General features: G+C 41.3%; 1 protein-coding gene across 8 annotated transcripts in view; it reads left to right on the top strand.

Annotated features, from left to right (window-relative positions):
• The first annotated feature begins 1708 nt into the window (after window positions 1-1708).
• Window positions 1709-22593, top strand: part of HTR4 (5-hydroxytryptamine receptor 4) — a 211706-nt gene continuing 190821 nt past the window's right edge. For 2 of the 8 annotated variants that reach the window (XR_010840319.1, XM_067032130.1), the window contains exon 1: window positions 12780-12838. The gene's annotated coding sequence lies outside the window, so the exon portion shown is untranslated. Of the gene's footprint in view, window positions 1779-12274; window positions 12383-12541; window positions 12604-12679; window positions 12839-22593 lie in introns of those variants that run through there. The other 6 variants (XR_010840322.1, XR_010840320.1, XR_010840321.1 and 3 more) reach the window with 6 other exon arrangements.

The following is a 22593-nucleotide window of genomic DNA, read 5'->3' on the forward strand; positions in this document are numbered from 1 at the left end:
ACTTGGTGGCATTGCTTTCTAGATGTCCTTCAGCCAAAACAAATTGAATAATTTTAAAACTGGACTCATTGTAATTCTAGAACTGTACTCTTCAATCTGCCATGTGTGGCTGTTGGGCACATGAAATGGAACTAGTCTGAGTTGAGCTGTGCTCTAAGTGTCACCCACACTCAACTTCAAAGACTGAGTACAAGAAAAAGAATGCAGAATATCTCTCATTAATGGTTTTTATATTGATTACATGCTGAAATGATCTTTCATATGCATACAATTCAATAAAACATATTAAAATGAATTTCAGCTGTTTCTTTTTACTTTGTAAAATGTGGCTATTAGAACATTTAAAATTATATAGCATATGTATATTTCTGTTGGACAGTGATATGCTAAAATATCAAAGCTGGGAGGGACTGTCTAGTCTCATCCCTCATTTTATGATTGAAGAGGGATAATAATGATAATAACTCATTATTGAGTATATTTCACATGCCTGATAATGTACCTTAGCACTTACATGTATTATCTAATTTAATCTTTACTGCAATCCTATGGTAGGTACCATGGTTATGCTCATTTTAGAAATGAAGTCTATGGAGGGGAAGTAGCTTGTCCAGTGTTATAAAGCTTGTAACTTGAATGCTCTCTGTGTAGCTTCAATTCCTATGAATGATGAAATACACAAGTACTTTTCAAGACATAGATACCATAGGTATGCTTCTGTGGTTCTCTCTGAATCCACCTTTCTCTGGTAGCCACAGTACTATGGACTAACTCCCCAACTATCTTTGCCTCCAATTCTGATCTCATTTCTCTTTGAAAAGAACATATACCCAGTTTAAAGGAAAAAGTCATTCCCTTGGAGCAGGGACCTCTATGATTACTGCAAAATTGATTTTATTAACTACCAAAGGCAAAGGAAAGTGACAAAATGTTAAGCTGTGTGATGGGAGGTGAGTTTCCATTCTGCCTAAAGCATCTTGCCTGTCACAGCAATGCATGCCCGTGTGCCCGCACATACACATGCACACTCATACATGTGTTCACACGTCACAAATCACTCTTCCCAGACTTAGTAGACATTTACAGTGTTTCATTTTCTTCCTAAAATCATGATGATTTTGCTTTGTGTTTAAAAGTCAATTGGCTAATTCATTTCAAAGGTGACTCTTCATATACATTTTATTATACTTAAAATAGATAACCAACAAGGGCCTACTGTATAGCACAGGGAGCTCTGCTCAGTATTCTGTAATAACCAAAATGGAAAAAGAATTTGAAAAAGAATGGATATATGTATATGTTTAACTGAATCACTTTGCTCTACACCTGAACATTGTACAGCAAACATTAATACAACACAAACAACACAACATTGTAAATCAACTATACTCCAATATAAAATAAAAAATTTTTTAAAAGAAAAAAAAGGTGCTTCTTTGACTTTGTGTTCTTAATCTGGAGTTTGTTGTAATTACTGGCACCAACAAGAGATACCTATATCAACTTTGTACCTTCTTTCCTTGTCTTTCCTCAAGGTACTTTATGACCCAGGCTACCTTCTGGATCAAAAAGATACTGGAAGCTGTAAAACACACAAAGCCAGGCTTTATCAGCTATGTGTGCAGAAGGACACCAGCCCTGAGTGTGTGCCACTTCATGCCCATGTCACGTGCTCCTCTGTTTACCTGGCTCCACTTTTCCGGGTCCATCCTTGGATAGAGAACCAAAGAAGCCACAGTAAAACCTGGCTGCCTGGGGCTAGCTGCCCATTCATGGAGGTGAGTTGCTGTGTTCCTATGTTCATGTCTGTTTAGAGTATGTGGAATGCACTCTCAGGCTACACCTGCTGCTCTTAACTCTGAGAGTGTGGCCCTCAGCACGAATGTGAGAACAGCCCAGTTAGCCTTTGGGACCAGGCTGCTTCATTTCCCATCACCTGAGCCCAGGTGTGGTCATATCCCCTGCTCTAGTTTCCCTCAACACAGCTGATGCCAGCTGGTGTTCCAAAATAGCTGTGTTATAAATGCTCAGGACTCTTCTCAATTAAAAAATATTTTAAACACATTTGGAAAAAAGTATATTGCTTTTTTCTGATCATCAAGTAAGATATGTAGAAAATTTGACAAATGCTGAAAAGTATAAATAAAAAAAGCAAGCATGAACTATGATTCTACCACCCAGAGACATCCACTGCTAATATTTGGGGAAATTCCTCAGGAAATTCCTCATAGATTTTTAGTCCTGTACCACAGGCATTTCTACAAGTAGGATGCTATTAAATGTGCTGTCAGGCATTCTACTTTTTTCTCTTCATATTATTTTGTGAATATTTTTACATATCATTTAGTAGTCTATGAGACTTGTTTGAATATGTTTGTATGTGTGTATATACATGTACACAGTGCTTTCTAATGATTTCTTCCATAATTTAAAATTTCTCTTAGATGGAGAATTATCCTGCATTCTGTATAACATTAATCTTCATGTGTGGTAGCCCTAGAGCTCCCCTAAATCATGTATTTTGGTGTTTTACTTCTTACTCTGTGGCCTCTCCATGACTTATTATATTGTCTTCATATTTTCTTATTTACATCAAAGTTTTAAAAAATCAAATAACGCAGTGCTTATAGGAAAGAGATAGTCATCTGTCTGTTTTTTCAACTATCCAAGAATCAGTTGTCTCCAGAGAAGAGAATTTTTCATTTGAGTTCATCTATCAGGACTGTTCAGTTTTGCAAATTACAGAAACATCAGCTGTATTGGTTAGGAATAGGTTTACTGAATATAATAGAAAATACAAACTAATAGTAGTTTAAACACTTTATCATTTGTTTTCTTGGGTAAAAAGATGCCTGAAGATATGCAGTCAGTCTTTGCTATGTAAGCTCCACGTTCATCAGGGACCTGGGCTCTAATTTCCCATCTCCTCATGGCTTCCATTTTCAAGGTTTCAAAATGCTTGCTTCTAGAGCTCCTCCGTCCACACAACGGGAAGGAGTAAGGAGCAAGAGAAAGATGGCATGCTCTAGCCACATCAAGAAACTTGAAGGAATCTTCCTGGAAGTTCCATACAGAACATCTATTTAAATTTCATTGGCCAGAGCTCAGCCAAGTTGTGGGAGTTTGAGAATGTAGTCATTTATTTGGGATCAGTGCACCACTGAATAAAATTGGGGTTTTATTACCCATAGAATGAAGACTACTGTGTAGGCAATCAGGAAATATATTGCTTTACATAACTAAATAATTCAAGGTTTATCTATGGCTTCAGGTACAGTTTGATCCAGCTGATGATAACATCATCGGACTTTCGTTCTATTTCTCAGAGATCCTCTGGCTCCTCCTCCTCATGCATTGTTTTTACCCACAGATGGACTCTGCGTAGAATGACAGAGTTGGCTGGAGTAGTTCATGATATTGTATCCTACACCTCATTGCCCAGAGAAGGACATTTTTTATTTCTTCATTTGTGGTTCTTTATTGACCTCCCAATGTCATATTCTCAATTCCTTCTCTGGTCACCTCTACCACTTTAAATGGCACAATTAAACCTTCATTTCTTATTCCATTAATCACAGGGATGGACATCTCTTGACTCCCACGTTGTATGATAAGGACATTTACCACACGTTTAACCATTTACCACACCTTCTCACTTTTACCTCTCAAACTTTGCCAGTTTTACCTTTATTTTTATAATGTTGAGATTGAGAAATGTGCATTCTGACCATCCTAGTTAAGTCTTCTTAAATGTCCCTAGGCTGATTCTAGAAGCTTAAAACAGAAAATAACATTTAAATCATTATGATATTATAAATATTGTCCTTGAACATCCAAATGGTATGCTAGGTGGTCAAAGAAGCAAATCTGTGCCACTGAAGTTAAAATCCTTCTAGTTTTATTGTTGCTGCTGTTGTTGTTGTTTGGCCACGCCGCACGACACGTGGGATCTCAGTTCCCCGACCCGGGATCAAACCCATGCCCCCTGCAGTGGAAGCATGGAGTCTTAACCACTGGACTGCCAGGGAAGTCCCCCAATCCTTCTATTTTTAAACACCACCAAACACCTTTACCATTTCTATAAGTTTTCTAAGTTCCTGTTTAAATTGATTCACCTCTTTTTGTGTTTTTCCATAGAGAGGTCTTTTCCATGGTCATCTAGGCCAAATTAGACCAAGTGCTCCCAAGACCAGCAGCAGCCTCGATATCTTATATCCAATATGTAGGTCTGGAGATCTGAAAAGAATGCTGGGCTAGAGTGTAAAATTTGGGACCTGTTAGCATACAAATGATAAAGCAAGCACAGTGGATGAAATAGTATAGGGACCTATAGAGAGTAAAAGAAGAGGAAGGGCTTTGACATTTAAGTGTTAGCCAGAGAAGGAGCTGGCAAAAGAGACTGAGCTTTTCAAATTTCAGCATGAGAGAATCAGTGAGCTGGGGGAGTAGCAGAGGTGATGTTGATCCTCGCACCTGGAACAGGGGTTCTTGCTTCAGCATTCCTGGCAGATGGCACCCAGCCTGTGCTTTGATACCTACAGTGCTAGACGGCTCCAAATGTTGAGACAGTCTTACACCAAGCTGAATTGTTTCTCCATAATATCCTGGCCCCTGTTTCGCTTTCTCATGCATGAAAAATCCAGCCCGATTTTATTGTGTCTCTCTGCATAACAGCTCTTGAAATAGTATGAGATAGTTAAGCGCCCAATACATATAATATCATCAACCATTAATGTGGCTTATATATTGTTATTATTTTTATTTCATGGTTGTTCTCAGCAAAATCTTTAAAGTCAGACAGCCTGAATTCTAACCTTGACTCTGACCCTTTCTAGCCATGTCATGTCATCTCAATACCAAGTCCCTTAACCTTTTTTAGCGATGTGATTAGCAAATCATATGCACTCAATAAATGTTTGTTATGTAATAATAAAATAATAACAATAATACATACCATGAGCTCCATTTACCACTTGTGCTACCTTATTAACTTTTACAATATGTTGAAATTATCTGTGTCCAACCCTATCTCCTGTAATTGGCTCTGGGTGCTTTGAAAAGAGGGATCCATCCTCTTATCTTATTCATCATATCCCCATGGTTGAGCACAGGGTCTGCCACAGAGGAAACTAGTAAAACTTTTGTGGGACAGATATTTGCCAACCCCCTAGCTACCCGGGTTGCCCTTCCTTAAACATAAAATGATAGCTCAAGTCATCCGCTAACCATCCTATAGTGCCCCCTTATTATCTATGGGAGACCCCAAAGGGATTCTACACATGTACCTGGAATCCAAAGATGTCAGCCATACTCACCTTGTCCCTCTTTGCTCTGACCACCTCTGTTGCCTTCGATGTTTCTTGGTGACAGGTCACTGCTGCCTCTGCCCTTCATGGGACTGTTGGTGTCTGTGCCAAGGAGTCTGGCTCTGAATGACCTGCCTCTCCAGGTGCAAGGATGGGCTTCCTCCCTGGGTCTGAGCTCTGCTTCATTAGTTGGGCCCTGAACACAGAGTATTGACTTGTGCCCAGCCTCTCACAAATCCTTCCTGAAGGGTCCTATTGGTTTTTGCTTCTAATCCCTTCTTGTTACAACTTAAACCAGTCCAAAGAATCTGGTGGGGTGAGAGGCCACTCCATATCCCCAACTTTTCTCTTCTTCTCACTGTAGCTTCTGCCCTCATTAGAGCCCCGTCTTCTAGTGACAGGGAAAAAGCTTCCAAATTTATGAATGGGACAAACTGATTTAAGGCAGGGGAGGATGGGCAGTGTGGAGGGAGAAGAGACTTGTTCGTATTAGGCAAAGCTAGTCAAAAATATCCCACTAAATAGAATATCCCCAAATACCCTGGTCCATGTTAAAATTAGTTTTGCCATATCTTGAATATGGTGGTGGTTACATAACTCTATACATCTGTTAAAACTCACCGAACTACACACCAAAAAATACAGTTAATTTTTACTATGTACAAATTTTAAAATAAGTTGTACAGTTTCAGTTATGCCAGAGTTTTACCTGGCAGATCACACTCATGATGTTTTTCCTGTGACTTGGCTGTTCTTGGAAGATTTTATTTTCCAGTTTTCCTTCCCAATAGACTAAATATTCATTTATTCGATTTTTATTGATAATAAAACATGGATTAGTTAATGGCCTTTTCAAACATAAATAGATTAAACCCAACAATATCAGGATGACTAGAGGACAAAGAACAGCAAAGGACAAAAAAGGGCCAGGAGCCTCTTATCTGGACAGTGATAACTCTGCTTGGCTGCCCTTTATTTGCCTCTATTCTCTGCTAATTCAGGCATCCGGCTGTTCAATGTTCAAAGCAGGTTCATACAGACTTTGCCACATAGCAAGTTACTAAAAAGAGCCTATCTTTGAATTCTTGTGGTCTCATACTCTCTTGCTCAATACTGTTAATCCCCTTTGGAATAGACTGACTTCTGGACAGCTCTTTCCTGGCCAGAGGCAACCTGAAGCTTTTCTCCTTCTTCTCTGGATCCTCATCCACTTTTCAGTTGCAGACATAATGTCACAGCATCTGAACCACCTGTTCCATTTCACAGCCCCTCCTGCACACGAGTCTATATCTCCCAAAGCCACATCCTCTCACAGAAGTGCATGATCATCCTTTCATTCACAGGGTTGTGGGTTCCTTTGGCCTCCAAGGGCCCTTGGTTCTTGGGCAACTCTGACCCACTGGAAAGCACAAATGCAAATCCAACTGCCTGTTCGTATTTCTATCCATTCAACTCTGACCAAGGAGTATCCACTCTAAGCCAGGCTCTTCCTGAAGTTCAGAGTCTCTTACCTCTAGTAGCTTATGTTTTACTGGAGAGGCAGAGAGTAAGTAAGTAAAAAAAAAAAAAAAAAAAAAAAAAAAATCAATGAATTAGTTACAGAGTGAGATGAGGACTGTAGGTGACATAAACAGAGTGCTAGAACAAAAAATAATGGGATGGGGGATAGCTGGTCAAGGGGAATCCTCTCTGTAAAAGAGATACTTAGGCCAAACCAGAAGAGAAGCATTTCAGGTTTATGAAACAGTAAACGCAAAGGTCCTGAGGCCAGAGAGCCGTGCATGACTAAAAACCTATGGCCCAGGATGGCTAGAGCTCAGTGGGAGTGCAGAATGTGTGAGCTGGGGTAGAAGAGGTAGCAGAGTTCAGGACAAAAGCTCCCTGGAGGCTGAATTGAGGCATCTGAGCAACAAGCCTCTCTCATCAGGTCTGATTTGGGTTTGGGGGAGTGGGAGATAATCATACACTCCAGGATGTGTAGCAAAGTAAGAATAAACACGACCCTCTGTGGGAAATTTGATTCTTACAAACAACAAATTGCAAATGTTCCTCCATTTTCAACTTTATTTAGAGGAGGCTTTGTTAGAAGTTGTTTCCTGACATAGAATGATTGTCTACAACAGGGGTCCCCAACCCCCAGGCCGCAGACTGGTACCGGTCCGCGGCCTCTTAGGAACCAGGCCACACAGCAGGAGGTGAGCGGCAAGGGAGCGAAGCTTCGTGTGCTGCTCCCTGTCACTCGCACTACCGCCTGGACCATCACCCCCCCCCCATCCCGACCATGGAAAAGCTGTCTTCCACGGAACCGGTCCCTGGTGCCAAAGAGGTTGGGGACCGCTGCTCTACAAGGTAAACTGAGGACTCCAGTGAATGAACCATGTGAATGACATGTGCCCAGGGATGCCACAGTGTCTTGTTCTAGGGTCTTATTTATTCTGTGGCATTTATTGAAATGAAGCCAGCCACTCTGGCTTCATTATAGGAAAGGTATTCACAGTTTGGTTTCCGTTCTTTTGCAGCTGCATTAAAACTCTTTGTCCAACTGTTTAAATTTTTAGCAGCTCTTAGTGGATGGAAGGTATGCAGACTTCAAGTTTGTGAGTTCAAGAGAAGTATTGATTTATTTCAGCAGTTTGGATTTGGAATTTGATTTCCATCTTCTTTGTTCCTTCCTCTTTATCTCTGCCTACTTTCTTTCTCTCTCTCTCCCTCTCTCCCTCTCTCTCTCTTTCTCTCTCTCTCTCATACACACACACACCCCTCCATCTTGCAGCTAAGGCACCCAGAGTCAAATAAACTTAAAACAAGCTTTGAAACTTTTAAGATAACCCCCATGGTGTGTTGCTGATAAGGTGCTTCAGTCCGTGGCAGGCTGCTATGCTGTAAATACGTAACAGGACATTTGTACCAGTTGAGCAAAGTGTGGACAACCAGAAGAGAAAAAATAGTATTTTTTTTTCCTGCAGACTAGAAGAAATTAACAATAGAAAACCTTAACATTTTCAAGTTTATAAATGAAATAATAGAATCAAAGCTTTCTTAATCTCCTCTGAATGGTGTTTCTGGTCTCGTAGCTCCACTGAACTATTTGTACCAGAGGCTTCCTGGCAGGGAAACTCGGCCTGGAAGGCAGAACAGCCTGATGCCTGGCACATCTCAGGGGCTCGTAGTGGCCATTTATTATTTTCAGGCTGTCACTTCCATTTTGCCTTCCTAACAGCACCCCAAATTTACTGGGGAAGTAAAATCTTCCCTACTGTGTGTAGTCTTGGTGAAAGGACTAGATCTTTCCTTCCTCACTCTCTGATTCAGAACAGGGGAAGGAGGAGATACAAAGCTAACTTCAGCCTGTCTGGTGTGTTCTCCAGTGACTTTAGACTTGGTTGAGTGACCCAAGGATGGAGAACTGTTAGAGGCCATTTGCCATATCAGGAGGGATGGCACACGGTCCTGATAGAGTTCCTTTGTGAACCAGGTGCTTCACTTTCTGCTTTTTGGTTCTCTGGAACTCTTCCTGGTACCTGATTCTCCAAGCTTGGCTTCCAGTATCTCAACAATTCTGTATGTCCCTAAATAACATTCCAATAATTTCCCTTTTGCTGAAGTTATCTAGAGTTCTTTTCTGTTGCTTGCTGTTGAAGGCCTTAATTGAGATGGTACAATAAATGTTCCTAGACTGAATGAATTAATGGAATGAATTATATTTCAAGTCTTTTGTGATTTTCCCCTTCTTTTGTCATAGAGAATTAAATCTTACCTGTAGATAAATTTTCTTGAATTTGGAAAAATATCAAAGTTTTATACAATTTTCCTTTTGGAGGCAAAGCTATTTTTAAAAAAACAATTAAACCTAAGTTTTAAATATAGGCTTATTATATGGTAGTTAGAAAATAAAGATAAACATAAAAAAGAATATAAACATTTCATAAACATCTTTCTATATAATAAATATCAGTTGACAAAACAATGTTTGATAACTGAATGGTATCTCATGGTAGAGATAATATATTTAGATAATCCCCCATTACATTTGTGCTATTTCCAATTATTCACTCTTATAAAAGATCCTGCATTGAACATGCTCTAAGATAAACCTCTGTAAACATAGGCTTTTTATCCTTATGATACATTTTAAGTAGTAGAATTGTTGGGCCAAAGAGTTTGCATGATTATAATCATTTTACTTACAATAGTAGCCCCTTTTGAATGAAGCAGATAAAAAGGAACTTTTATTATGGGAGTCTTCTTCTGCAAAAGCAAAACAAAAACAAACATAAAACAAAGAAAAGGAAAGAAAAGTCTATGATTTGAGCTATGAATCAAAGCAGTCCCATTTAAAACCTCATTGCATTAACTGAGGTGCTTCATTTGACCAGCCCAATTAAATAGAGCCAGATGGTACAAGAAAAAATTATTAATAGCCCTGTCTGTTCAGCACAACCAGACACTGTACTTGCTCTCTTCATCCATTCATTCAAGAAATGGTTATTGAATCCCTACTGTGTACCTGGCATTGGTCTAGGGGCTGGGATGTAGAAAGGGAGGTAAGACCTGTTGTCCACCTTGGAGGCACTCGCTATCCAGTGTCCAAGTAGACCTTTAAATAACTCACAGTCACACAGTGTGGTGGTAACTACTGCAGTAGAGAGAGGAAAACAGCATTGTGGGAACAGAGAACCTGGAGCAGTTTCAACCTGTGCATGTAAAGTCCATTCTTCTCTCTCGTTCCCTTCTCTCCCATTAGAAAGCACCAATTGAAATGGAATATACCTTGAAAAATACAACGTTCTGGAGAATCAAGGAAGGGAGAGATCACAAACAGCTCCATGGAATCCATGAGTATTGAAGAGAGGTAGGACAGGCAGCATCTGGAGGAGGGCACTCTGGAGAGGACATTGTGAGCACTGGTACAGACAAAAGAAAAGCAAGTGTTCAGGGAGCAGATTGCTTGAAACACAAGGTTTGGGTATACCAAGAAGGCTGAAAAGAGGGGCTACCTTGGATTGCTGTTAATAATAAGACAAGGCATTCGTGTGTACCTCCATAAGTAAAAGAGAGGTATTGTATTAGTTACCTATTCCTGGTGCAAGAAATTACTTAGTGGCTTAAAACAACCCAAATTCGTTATTGTACAGCTCTCTAGAGCAGAAGTCTGACGTGAGTCTTATGGCACTAAAATCAAGGTGTGTTCAAGGCTGCCTTCCTTTCTGGAGACTCTAGAGGAGAATCTGTTTCCTTGCCCCCACCTCAGCTTCTGTATTCCTTGGCTTAGGACCTTTCTTCTTCCTTGAAGGCCAGCAACAGCTGCTCAAGTCCTTCTCACACTGCATCACTCTTGACCTCCTCTCATGCCCATCACTTCTACTTTCAGGGACCCTTCTAAAGACCCACCTGTGCAACCAGGATAATCTCTCATCTCAAGATCCTTAACTTAGTCACATCTGATTCAGTCCAATGGGAATAGGGAGGAGAGAAGAGCTGCCTGTGGAAGAGTGGGGAGATACTCCGTAGGAAATGGGAAGAGGTTAAGTGGAGACTGGGGAGAAGGGGAAGAGAGGTAGAGTTGTCAGAGATGATTCAAGCTTTGCACACCCAGGAGGGTGAGGATAATGGTCCTCAGGAATATTTGGTTTAGGGAACTGGCATAGTGGTAAATTTAAGTTTGGATCTTTAGAGAAATAACTGACAACTTTTCCACTTTTAAATTTTGAATGGGGATATAAGATCAATAAAGATTCAAGACATATACAATCCAAGGAGAGAAATAATGGGTGGGAGTGGCTGAGAGTGAGGAGTGTTGAGACAGAGACAGGGCACAAAGAAGGTAAAGAAGAGGTACCTAGGGTGGGGAGAGACTGAGATGGGAAGAGAGAGAGAGAGAAGAGAGAAAAAGTGTACAAGTAAGATGGGGAAGAAACACATACCATGAGGAAGACAGACCAGGTTGGCAAAAGAAGGAGGAAGAGAAAGGCAGGAATATCAACAGAGAATCTGAGAAAGGGACCAGCTCAGAGGTTTCTGGCATGAATACGTTGGTCAATTTAAATTTCCAGTTCACTTGGGTTGTGCTCACAATTGTAAGTTAATAATTTTTAAGATTGTCTGGAAAGATTTATTTACTTTTGCAGGTTAATTACTGTCACAACTCCTCTGTTTGTCAGGCTTCCACGCAGACTCTGTGGTCCCGGAGGGGGTGAATTATCCTACCTATAGGACCTTTGGTCCCTCACCTGTCTCATCAAAAGAAGACTTCTTTCCTCTTCCCTTCCCCAAATGGCTTCACTCTTTAATTGTTTTGTCCCTGGAATCTGACGCCTTGGAAAGATGTGTTGAGGAAAAATGTTTTTCATTCTTTCACAGTTTTCACAGATATTACAACGCACTAGTGACACACAGGCAGGAGCTTTGTTAAGTCTCAACACAACTGGGAGTTTATGGTCCCCGTTTTACAGATGGGAGCAGTGGGTCTGGGCTTTATTCTAACCACATGCTCAAGGTCACAAGTGGAAAAAGGTGGGAGAATAGGCTTTCTGCAGATGGGGGAAGCAAAACAAGTATTGGCAGGATCACTTAGGAAGACCAGTCGATTGAAACACTAAACCTGGAAAACCTGGAAGCCTTGTATCTAAGGGACTACGGATCTCACTCTGAACCCTGCTCCCAAACTAACTGTGCCCAGGCAGAGTCAGAGGCATGAGAAGGAAGTAGGCTGTAGATTTCCCTTAGCACGGACACCACAGGCACTTTCCGTTTTCACGTTTATTATCTTTCAGTAGAGGAATGGGTACTCAGAGAGGTTAACCAACTTGCCCAGGGTTACCCAGGAGCCAGCAGTGAGCCCAGGGCTAGCTTCCTCTGTTGGGCAGCGCTCACCGGGGAAGGCGCCCCGCTGGCCCGCCCCGAGGGGTGAGGTCCCTCCGTCACCCCTGCGCCCACTGCCTTGCGCGCCCGGCCGCGCCACAGCCACCCCCGGCATCCGCAGGGGGCGGCCGCGAGGACCACGCGGGCTGGGGGCTGCTGAGCCTGCGGAGCCAGTCTCGGCCGGCCGGGAGGAGGACGATGCTCGGCCCGCCCAGGTGAGCCTGCGCTGGGGTCCCTCCGCCCGCAGCTCCGGGCGGGCCCGCGCCTCGCGCTCGCCAGCCTCCCAGCGCGGGGGCTGAAGCCCGCACCCGAGGGGGCGGCGGGGAGGGCGCAGGCAGCGGCTGGGAGCGACGCGGCAGAAGCTCGGCTCCGCGGCGAGGGGTGGCGGGTCCGGTCCGCCAGGGCGCCTCGCTCCCTCGCCTCAGGCGGAGGGTAGGTGCGGCTGGGGCGCAGGGGTCACGACCCTACGAGCCCACGTGTTTGCGGGGACGCGGCGGGGGCGGGGCGGCGCCACGGCGACGCCGCTGGGGGCTCTGGACTTATGGGACCCGGCTTTACCTCAGGGATGGGCTGCGTGGCGGCTCAGGCTGTAGGTGGGCTGGCTGGTCGTGTAGGACATGCCTCCGGCGTGGGACCACTAGGGTTGGGGCTAGTGCCTTACACTTGTGTACGTAAGTACTTGTGAAACTGCTTGTGTGTTCGCTGGCTCTGTGAGGTAGTGTGTGTAAAGGGTGTGTGTGTGAGAGAGAGACATAACATAGGCTGTGCGTATATAACCGTGTGTGTGTGTGTGTGTGTGTGAGAGAGAGAGAGAGAGAGAGACAGAGACAGAGACAGAGAGACAGAGAGACAGAGAGAGACAGGGTACATGTGTGGACAGTATGGATGGTCCTGGATGTGTAACGGAGAGAGTGTACTCTAACTCTGTGTGTGTTTGTGTGTGTGTGTGTGTGTGTGTGAGAGAGAGAGAGAGAGAGAGAGAGAGAGAGAGAGTGAGGGAGACAAGATATGCGTACCCGGAGTGTATACCTGGCTGTGTGTGTAAGTGACCGTGAGTGTGTGGGCACGCTGTGCTGCATGAAGCGTTCGTTGTGTCTGCCAGGGCTAACTTCCTGCAGTTGTCTTTCACAGAATCCCAATCACAATTTAAGATGCCTTTCTTCTCAGCTTGCTACCCAGTGTGTGGCACTGTGCTCTTAGTTGCCTTTGGAAGAAGTGGCTTTTGATACAGGGAAGTGATGGCTGGCAGAGGTGGAGAAGTCATGGCATGAGCTTGTCTTCTTAGAAAACGTTGGCTTGACTTCCCATTGGTTCATTAAAAATGTTTCTTAGGGTACAGGTTTGGCATGAACCAAATGGTGGCTTTTGATGGAAGGACACTGAGGCTAGTTTGCTCTCCTGTCTTAATATTGCTGGGATGGAGTCCCCAGGTCAAAAGCTGTGGGTGACCCTGGAGGTGGTGGGTGGTGATTGCCTAGTCCCCTGTGTGGAACTTCAGCATCGGTGATGAGGGAGGAGAAGTTGCTGCGTGCTGCTGGTGAGCCCAGATGATGAAGGGAAAGGACACTGGTGATGGATAAAGTTCCCTAGAAACAAGGAAGAAGTCAGGACATGGGATGAGACTCATGGAGCTCTGAGAAGCAGCTCTCAAGAAATGATGAGTACGGAAAAAATTAGTATAAAGTAAAGAGGATTTGCATCATTCTCGAGTCATTTTTCCGTCTTACGTTTATTTTTTCCATGCCACCCTTACTTAGCCTACAGTCACTCCTGTGTTTTGGGAAATGTCTTTGTTATAATTATTATTGTACAGTTCAGTGGGTCGTCATTTAAACTCCAGGAGAACTGTAGCACATCAGGCTAGCAGGAGCTTCAGGGAGTTTTCAGTTCAGCACATGTTGAGCAGACAGAGGTCCTAGGGCTCAGAGGACAGTGATGCTCTTGGTTCCTCTGAGTTATCTGGATTTCACTCCTGAAGCTGCTCCTTCTAAGGGCCACAGTGGCCTTGTAACCTCCAAACTGAATGTGTTTTCTTCCACTCGAGTTCTCCTGGACCTCCCTGACACTGTTCATCCCTTCATCTCTTTGCCTAACTTCACAGACTGAAGAACAGCACCTGAAACCCAGCATAAATACCTGCTACCCAGACCACCTCCTGACTATCCTATCTATTACTGAACCACCACCATCCTCCAAGTCACCCTGGCTGGGAACTGAAGTCACCTCTATTTCTCCTTTTTCTTTATCAGTAGCGACCACAGCTTAATCAATAGGCGGGTCTTATCCATTTTTGCTCAATATCTCTTGAACCTAATTTTTTTGTTTGTTTGTTTTTCATTCCCACTTCCAGCACCTAATCAGGTGAGACCCATATTCAGGGATTTCCAGAGATCGGAACAGATACAGACTGTGATCATTGAAAAATGCAAAATAAAGGCACATAGAGAAGTCCCTTGATATTATCAGTGAGTAATAAATAAGTTCTTTGGAAGAATCTGGACCTTCCGATGGTTGTAGTATTATGTAACCTAGATCAAGCCTCTCGGCCTTTCTAAATCTCAGTTTCTTCATCTGTGAAATGGAAGATTTCAACTAGAATCTATTTGCTAAATCATATCCAAGTTTTTTTCTAGCTCTAAAATTATCTGATTATCATTGATGTTCTTTGTTTTAGTGAGAAAATTTTATCCTAATGTCTTATGATTACCTTTCAATATCTAACTGTCTTTTAAAAAAAAATTCAGTTTGTCTTCAGGGAAAGGAATCAGGCAAAGGGAAAAGGGTGAAAATGCACTATTGACTTAGTTTTGTGGTTGAGCATTAACTGCACACATCAAGCCTTAGAGTTGAAAAGGTCTTATAGGTCACCCATTCTCACCTCCCATCAAATGCCAAAATCTTCCATACTATTGCCTTTTTGAAAATTTAAAAAAAAATCTGTCAAGGCTTCTTAAGGTAACTTCAAACAACTTTGTAATTCAGGGTTTCTCAAACTTCTTGTACCATTAATGTTTTGGGCTAGATAATTTTTTGTTGTGAGGGCCTAGCTTGTCCATAGTAGGATGTTTAGCAGCATCTCTGGCACCAATTAGATGCCAGTAGCAACTCCCTGTTGTGATAACCAAAAATATCTCCAGATATTACCAGTATCTCCTTGGGGGACAAAGTACCCCCCCAAACACCTGTTGAGAACGACTGTTGTAAATCAAACACAAGTCTTGGGGCCTTGAACAGAAAGACCTTACAACAAAGTATTTTAGTAGATAGATGAACTGCTGTGTTGCTAGCTGCTTTTCCACCCCCTTCCAAATTAGCCTCCCTCACACATTTACCTTTATCCCTCCTGGTTTCTCACTGCCTTGTTGCTATGTCTGGAAATGCTCAAGATGCTGCTGAAGGCTGAGAAGTGTTTTAGAGACAACTTAGTACTGATCCTAATAGCTCACATTAATCCATCCCTTATTATGTGCCAGACACAGTTCTAAATGCTTTACATGGATAATCTCATTTAATCTGCATTAAGAATACTATAAGAGAGATACTTTATTCTCTTCGTCTTAGAGATGGGCTAACTCATACTTAGAGAGGTGGAATAACATGTCCAACTTCATTTAGCTGTGAAGTGGTGGAGCTGGGGTTGGGCTGTGTGCTCCAGAGTCTTTGTTCTGAAACTTTGTTCCCCACATTAAACTGCCTCTGAGAATGGGATCTTGATGTTACAGGGTAGAAACGATCGTAAACATTGTCTGTTTCAATAGTAGAATCAAGTCTGCTTCTAGGAAGATTAGAGACTGTGAGGTTGATAGTTGTGTTCAGTTGACATATTGTGACTTCTTCCCTTTTTTGTCTTCTCCTCTCTCTTTGTAATTCAGGCTATTCAGAAATAGCTCTAAGGCATATGCAGAGTGAGAGAGGTGGTGGCAGAGTTGGTTAAATTAGGGGAGAAGGGCTCAAGGGAAAGGAAGAATGGCAGAAAGAAGCAAACAATGGATGAGACATTTCTTTTTCCATTAAGTCCTCACTATCATGTAAACTTTAGATATCTCTTTTATCACCCAAATTAAAGTTGCCATATTTTTATCAATTCCCTCCTTCTGTATTCTTCTTGGCCTGCCCTGTCATTCTTCCATTCTGCTTGCTGTTTTTATACTTTGGGGCAGTAGAAAGTAGTACACATTTGGACAGAGGGAAATATAAGTGTGATATAAATAGCCACCAAACAGTCTTATCGATAGGACTAACCTTAAGTATAGTCAGAGTAAGAATGACTACTTTACCAATTACCATTAATATTGAAGATCCAAGGCAAACCCTAAGAAGGTTGACTATTTCCTTTAAGACCCTATATCAACACGCAGATTGCTGATCCCCACTCCTAGAGTTTCTGATTCATTGCTTCTGGGTTGGGGTCTGAGGATTTGCATTTCTAACAGATTCCCAGATGATGCTGATGCTGCTGGTCCAGGGACCACAATTTGAAAACCACATGGTTAAGATCTAATAACCAAATAAAGCTCAAAACTTACCCACTTGAGATTTTTTAAATAAAAAGTTATCTTATTTTTAAGATAACTATTTGGATTTAGGAGAATCAATAAACAAAGCAAGATTGAAAGACAATAACTGCTAGGGGCTAATTGACATCTCTAACTAAGCAGCTAACCTTTGCCTCTCATTTTGAATTTCAGAAAAACGTATTCTTTTTCGCAACTGTGATACTTCTGGGTAAATAATTCAGATCTTAGATCTTTTCTTGTACCCTCCTTCCACCTACCACTCAATTTGGGTGATAGAAGTCCTCAGTAGTCACAGAATAATCCAAATAAAAAGTACTTTTTGTTTTTGTTTTGTTTTCGGTACGCGGGCCTCTCACTGCTGTGGCCTCTCCCGTTGCAGAGCACAGGCTCCGGACGCGCAGGGTCGGCGGCCATGGTTCACGGGCCCAGCCGCTCTGCGGCATGTGGGATCTTCCCGGACCGGGGCACGAACCCATGTCCCCTGCATCGGCAGGCGGGCTCTCAACCACTGCGCCACCAGGGAAGCCCTAAAAAGTACTTTAATATCTTGTCTACTGCCAGGTAAATTCTGACCAGTCTTTCTGAGATTAAGAAATACATGTTATCTGTGCATCCAGCTTTTGCTTCCTGTTGCTTTGTACATTTTTCCCTTTTGAATCATCAGCAGCACAATGAAGAAACCCAACAGAAACTCCAGTCAAAACATTAATATGTAACTGATTAATTTTTTAAAAATTTCAATCAGAAGTTTCTTTTAAAACCAAATTTCAAACTCAGTCAACTCCTTCCTTCTTGACTGCCAGCATCAGTCTCTTTTTGCATGACCAACACATCCTCCACCTAAACAAGGTGTCTCTGAGTACTTACTCAGAAAGATTTAGTGATTGTGAAACTCAGACGCAATTTAAATAATGTTTATTGGATATTTACTCTGTACTGTGGAGTTGTTACACCTAGTCTTTTAAAATTTTTCAGTCAGTCACTGAGAGACGAGGGGTTTTTGTTGTTGTTGTTTAGAGATGAGGAAACCAAGGCCTGGAAATATAAATAAACTCATATTATTAGAAAGCTAATTGTATTAGTAAATATATATTTTTCCTCATACATAATAAAAGCCAACTTTAGCTTGCTTAAACAGAAAGTGAAATTTATTGGAAGGATAATGGGGCTTCTCATAGATCAAGGAACTAGATCCCAGGAAGGATGGGAACCAGGTCATCTCTGGAGAACTCAGTTGCAGGCATTCACAATCTTTTTCCCATTGCTCTTCAGTTAATATGACACATTCCCAAAAGTGTGTCTTTTGGTTCAAACTCTCAAGAGAAAGGATCTGATGGCCCAAGGTCATAGCAGGAGAGTAGTTGCTGTGGGCTCACTCTTGTATTGTGTTAGGTATTCCTAATAAAAGTGGTCTAGAAGATGCTTGAATGAATATCTCCTGTTGTCACATACCTAGTTGGCAGAGACAGAATTTGAACTCAGGGTTGACTCTAAATCTGATGCATGTCTCCTACCAAAGGGATAGTTGAGAAACACATTAATTTAGCATGTAATAATGGCCATTTGCCTTTATTTTCAAGATCCTCCCCATGTTAGCCATTCCCTGCATAGGGTCTTGCACCTTTCATTTGTGCATACCTCCTGGTTTCTCATACTTCTGTGACTACATCCTGGCTCCTCCCTGTCCATCTGGTCTCTATGCCATGTGGCCTGGCTTCTCACTCTGCTCATGCATGTCATGTCTCTGGCTCACCTAGCACAGCTCTTACTCACAGATTGTACGAGCTGAAGGGATCTATCATCTTGTCCTATCTTCTACCTGTACGGTAAATAATCATTTCTAAAATATGACAAGCACTTACCATGAGCATTGCAGAGAGCTCTATATCTGATCCAACTCTTCTAACAACACTGTTGTTGCCTTTTGGGGGGGTTTATTTCCCAATATTTTACTGTAAAAAAACTACTTAAAAGTTGAAAGACTTGTATAGTGAATATCCATATACTTACCACATAGGTTCTACAATTAACATTTTACTAACTTGCTCTATCATATTTCTATCCATTCACTCCTCTATCCATTCAGCAATTCATTTTTTGGATGATTTCAAAGTAAGCTGTTCCATTTTAAAATTTTTATTTTTTTAACATCTTTATTGGAGTATAATTGCTTTACAATGGTGTGTTAGTTTCAGCTTTATAATAAAGTGAATCAGCTATACATATACATATACATATATCCCCATATCTCCTCCCTCTTGGTCTCCCTCCCACCCTCCCTATCCCACCCCTCTATGTGGTCACAAAGCACCGAGCTGATCTCCCTGTGCTATGCGGCTACTTTCCACTAGCTATCTATTTTACATTTGGTAGTGTATATATTTCCATGCCACTCTTTCACTTTGTCCCAGCTTACCCTTCCCCCTCCCCGTGTCCTCAAGTCCATTCTCTACATCTGCGTCTTTATTCCTGTCCCTCCCCTAGGTTCTTCAGAACCTTTTTTTTTTTTAACATTCCATATATATGTGTATATGTGTTAGTATACAGTATTTGCTTTTCCCTTTCTGACTTACTTCACTCTGTATGACAGACACTAGGTCCATCCACGTCATTACAAATAACTCAATTTCATTTCTTTTTATGGCTGAGTAATATTCCATTGTATATTTGTTCCACATCTTTATCCATTCATCTGTTGATGGACACTTAGGTTGCTTCCATGTCCTGGCTATTGTAAATAGAGCTGCAAGGAACATTGTGGTACATGACTCTTTTTTTTTTGCGGTATGTGGGCCTCTCACTGTTGTGGACTCTCCCATTGTGGAGCACAGGCTCTGGATGTGCAGGCTCAGCGGCCATGGCTCACGGACCTAGCTGCTCTGCGGCATGTGGGATCTTCCCGGACCGGGGCACGAACCCATGTCCCCTGCATTGGCAGGCAGACTCTCAACCACTGTGCCACTAGGGAAGCCCCATGACTCTTTTTAAATTATGGTTTTCTCAGGGTATGTGCCCAGTAGTGGGATTGCTGGGCCATATGGTAGTTCAATTTTTAGTTTTGTAAGGAAGCTCCATACTGTTCTCCATCAATTTACATACCCACCAAAATTGCAAGAGGGTTCACTTTTCTCCAAATCCTCTCCAGCATTTATTGTTTGTAGATTTTTTGATGATGGCCATTCTGAACGGTGTGAGGTGGTGCCTCATTGTAGTTTTGATTTGCATTTCTCTAATGACTAGTGATGTTGAGCATCCTTTCATGTGTATTTGGTAATCTGTATATCTTCTTTGGTCCTCTGCCCATTTTTGGATTGGGTTGTTTGTTTTTTTGATATTGAGCTTCATGAGCTGCTTGTAAATTTTGGAGATTAATCCTTTGTCAGTTGCTTCATTTGCGAATATTTTCTCCCATTCTGAGGGTTATCTTTTCGACTTGTTTATGGTTTCCTTTGCTGTACTAAAGCTTTTAATTTTCATTAGGTCCCATTTGTTTACTTTTGTTTTTATTTCCATTTCTCTAGGAGGTGGGTCAAAAAAGATCTTGCTGTGATTTATGTCATAGAGTATTCTGCCTATGTTTTCCTCTACGAGTTTTATAGTGTCTGGCCTTACATTTAGGTCTTTAATACATTTTGAGTTTATTTTTGTGTATGGTGTTAGGGAGCGTTCTAATTTCATTCTTTTACATGTAGCTGTCCAGTTTTCCCAGCACCACTTACTGAAGAGGCTGTCTCTTCTCCATTGTATATTCTTGTCTCCTTTATCAAAAATAAGGTGACCATAGGTGCATGGGTTTATCTCTGGGCTTTCTCTCCTGTTCCATTGATCTATATTTCTGTTTTTGTGCCAGTACCACACTGTCTTGATTCCTGTAGCTTTGTAGTATAGTCTGAAGTCAGGGAGCCTGATTGCTTCAGCTCCGTGTTTCTTTCTCAAGATTGCTTTGGCTATTCAGGGTCTTTTGTGTTTCTATAAAAACTGTGAAATATTTTGTTCTAGTTCTGTGAAAAATGCCATTGGTAATTTGATGGAGATTGCATTGAATCTGCAGATTGCTTTGGGTAGTATAGTCCTTTTCACAGTGTTGATTCTTCCAGTCCAAGAACATGGTATATCTCTCCATCTGTTTGTATCATCTTTAATTTCTTTCATCAGTGTCTTATAGTTTTCTGCATAAGGTCTTTTCTCTCAGGTAGGTTTATTCCTAGGTCTTTTATTCTTTTTGTTGCAATGGAAAATGGGAGTGTTTCCATAATTTCTCTTTCAGATTTTTCATCATTAGTGTATAGGAATGCAAGAGATCTGTGCATTAATTTTGTGTCTTGCTGCTTCACCAAATTCATTGTTTAGCTCTAGTAGTTTTCTGGTAGCATCTTTAGGGTTCTCTATGTATACTATCTTGTCATCTGCAAACAGTGACAGCTTTACTTCTTCTTTTCCGATTTGGATTCCTTTTATTTCATTATCTCCTCTGATTGCTGTGGCTAAAACTTCCAAAACTATGTTGAATAATAGTGGTGAGAGTGGAAAACCTTGTCTTGTTACTGATCTTAGAGGAAAAGGTTTCAGTTTTTCAACATTGAGAACAATATTCGCTGTGGGTTTGTCATATATGGCCTTTATTATGTTGAGGTACGTTCCCTCTGTGCCTACTTTCTGGAGAGTTTTTATCCTAAATGGGTGTTAAGTTTTGTTGAAAGCTTTTTCTGCATCTATTGATATGATCATATGGTTTTTCTCCTTCAATTTGTTAATATGTTTTATCACATTGATTGATATGCATATATTGAAGAATCCTTGCATTCCTGGGATAAACCCCACTTGATCATGGTGTATGATCCTTTTAGTGTGCTGTTGGATTCTGTTTGCTAGTATTTTGTTGAGGATTTTTGTATCTATGTTCATCAGTGATATTGGCCTGTAGTTTTCTTTGTTTGTGACATCTTTGTCTGGTTTTGGTATCAGGGTGATGGTGGCCTCGTAGAATGAGCTTTGGAGTGTTCCTCCCTCTGCTATGTTTTTGGTGAGTTTGAGAAGGATAGGTGTCAATTCTTCTCTAAATGTTGATAGAATTCACCTGTGAAGCCATTCAGTCCTGGGCTGTTGTTTGTTGGAATATGTTTAATCACAGTTTTAATTTCAGTGCTTGTGATTGGTCTATTTTTATTTTCTATTTCTTCCTGTTTCAGTCTCAGAAAGTTGTGCTTTTCTAAGAATTTGTCCATTTTTTCCAGGTTGTCCATTTTAGTGGCATATGGTTGTTTGTAGTAATCTCTCATGATCCTTGTACTTCTGCAGTGTCAGTTGTTACTTCTCCTTTTTCATTTCTAATTCTATTGATTTGAGTCTTCTCCCTTTTTTTCTTGATGAGTCTGGCTAACGGTTTATCAATTTTGTTTATCTTTTCAAAGAAGCACCTTTTAGTTTTATTGATCTTTGCTATTGTTTCCTTCATTTCTTTTTCATTTATTTCTGATCTGATCTTTATGATTTCTTTCCTTCTGCTAACTTTGGGTTTTTTTTTTCTTCTTTCTCTGATTGCTTTAGGTGTAAGGTTGCATTGTTTTTTTGAGATTTTTCTTGCTTCTTGGGTAAGATTGTATTGCTATAAACTTCCCTCTTAGAACTGCTTTTGCTGCATCCATAGGTTTTGGGTCATCGTGTTTTCATTGTCATTTGTTTCTAGGTACTTTCTGATTTCCTCTTTGATTTCTTCAGTGATCTCTTGGTTATTTAGTAGTGTACTGTTTAGCCTCCATGTGTTTGTATTTTTTACAGATTTCTTCCTGTAATTGATATCTAGTCTCATAGCATTGTGGTTGGAAAAGAAACTTGATATGATTTCAGTTTAAGAAAATTTACCGAGGTTTGATTTGTGACCGAAGATATGATCTATCCTGGAGAATGTT

This window comes from Kogia breviceps, chromosome 4 (assembly GCF_026419965.1).
Source record: "Kogia breviceps isolate mKogBre1 chromosome 4, mKogBre1 haplotype 1, whole genome shotgun sequence".
Lineage (NCBI taxonomy): Eukaryota > Metazoa > Chordata > Mammalia > Artiodactyla > Physeteridae > Kogia > Kogia breviceps.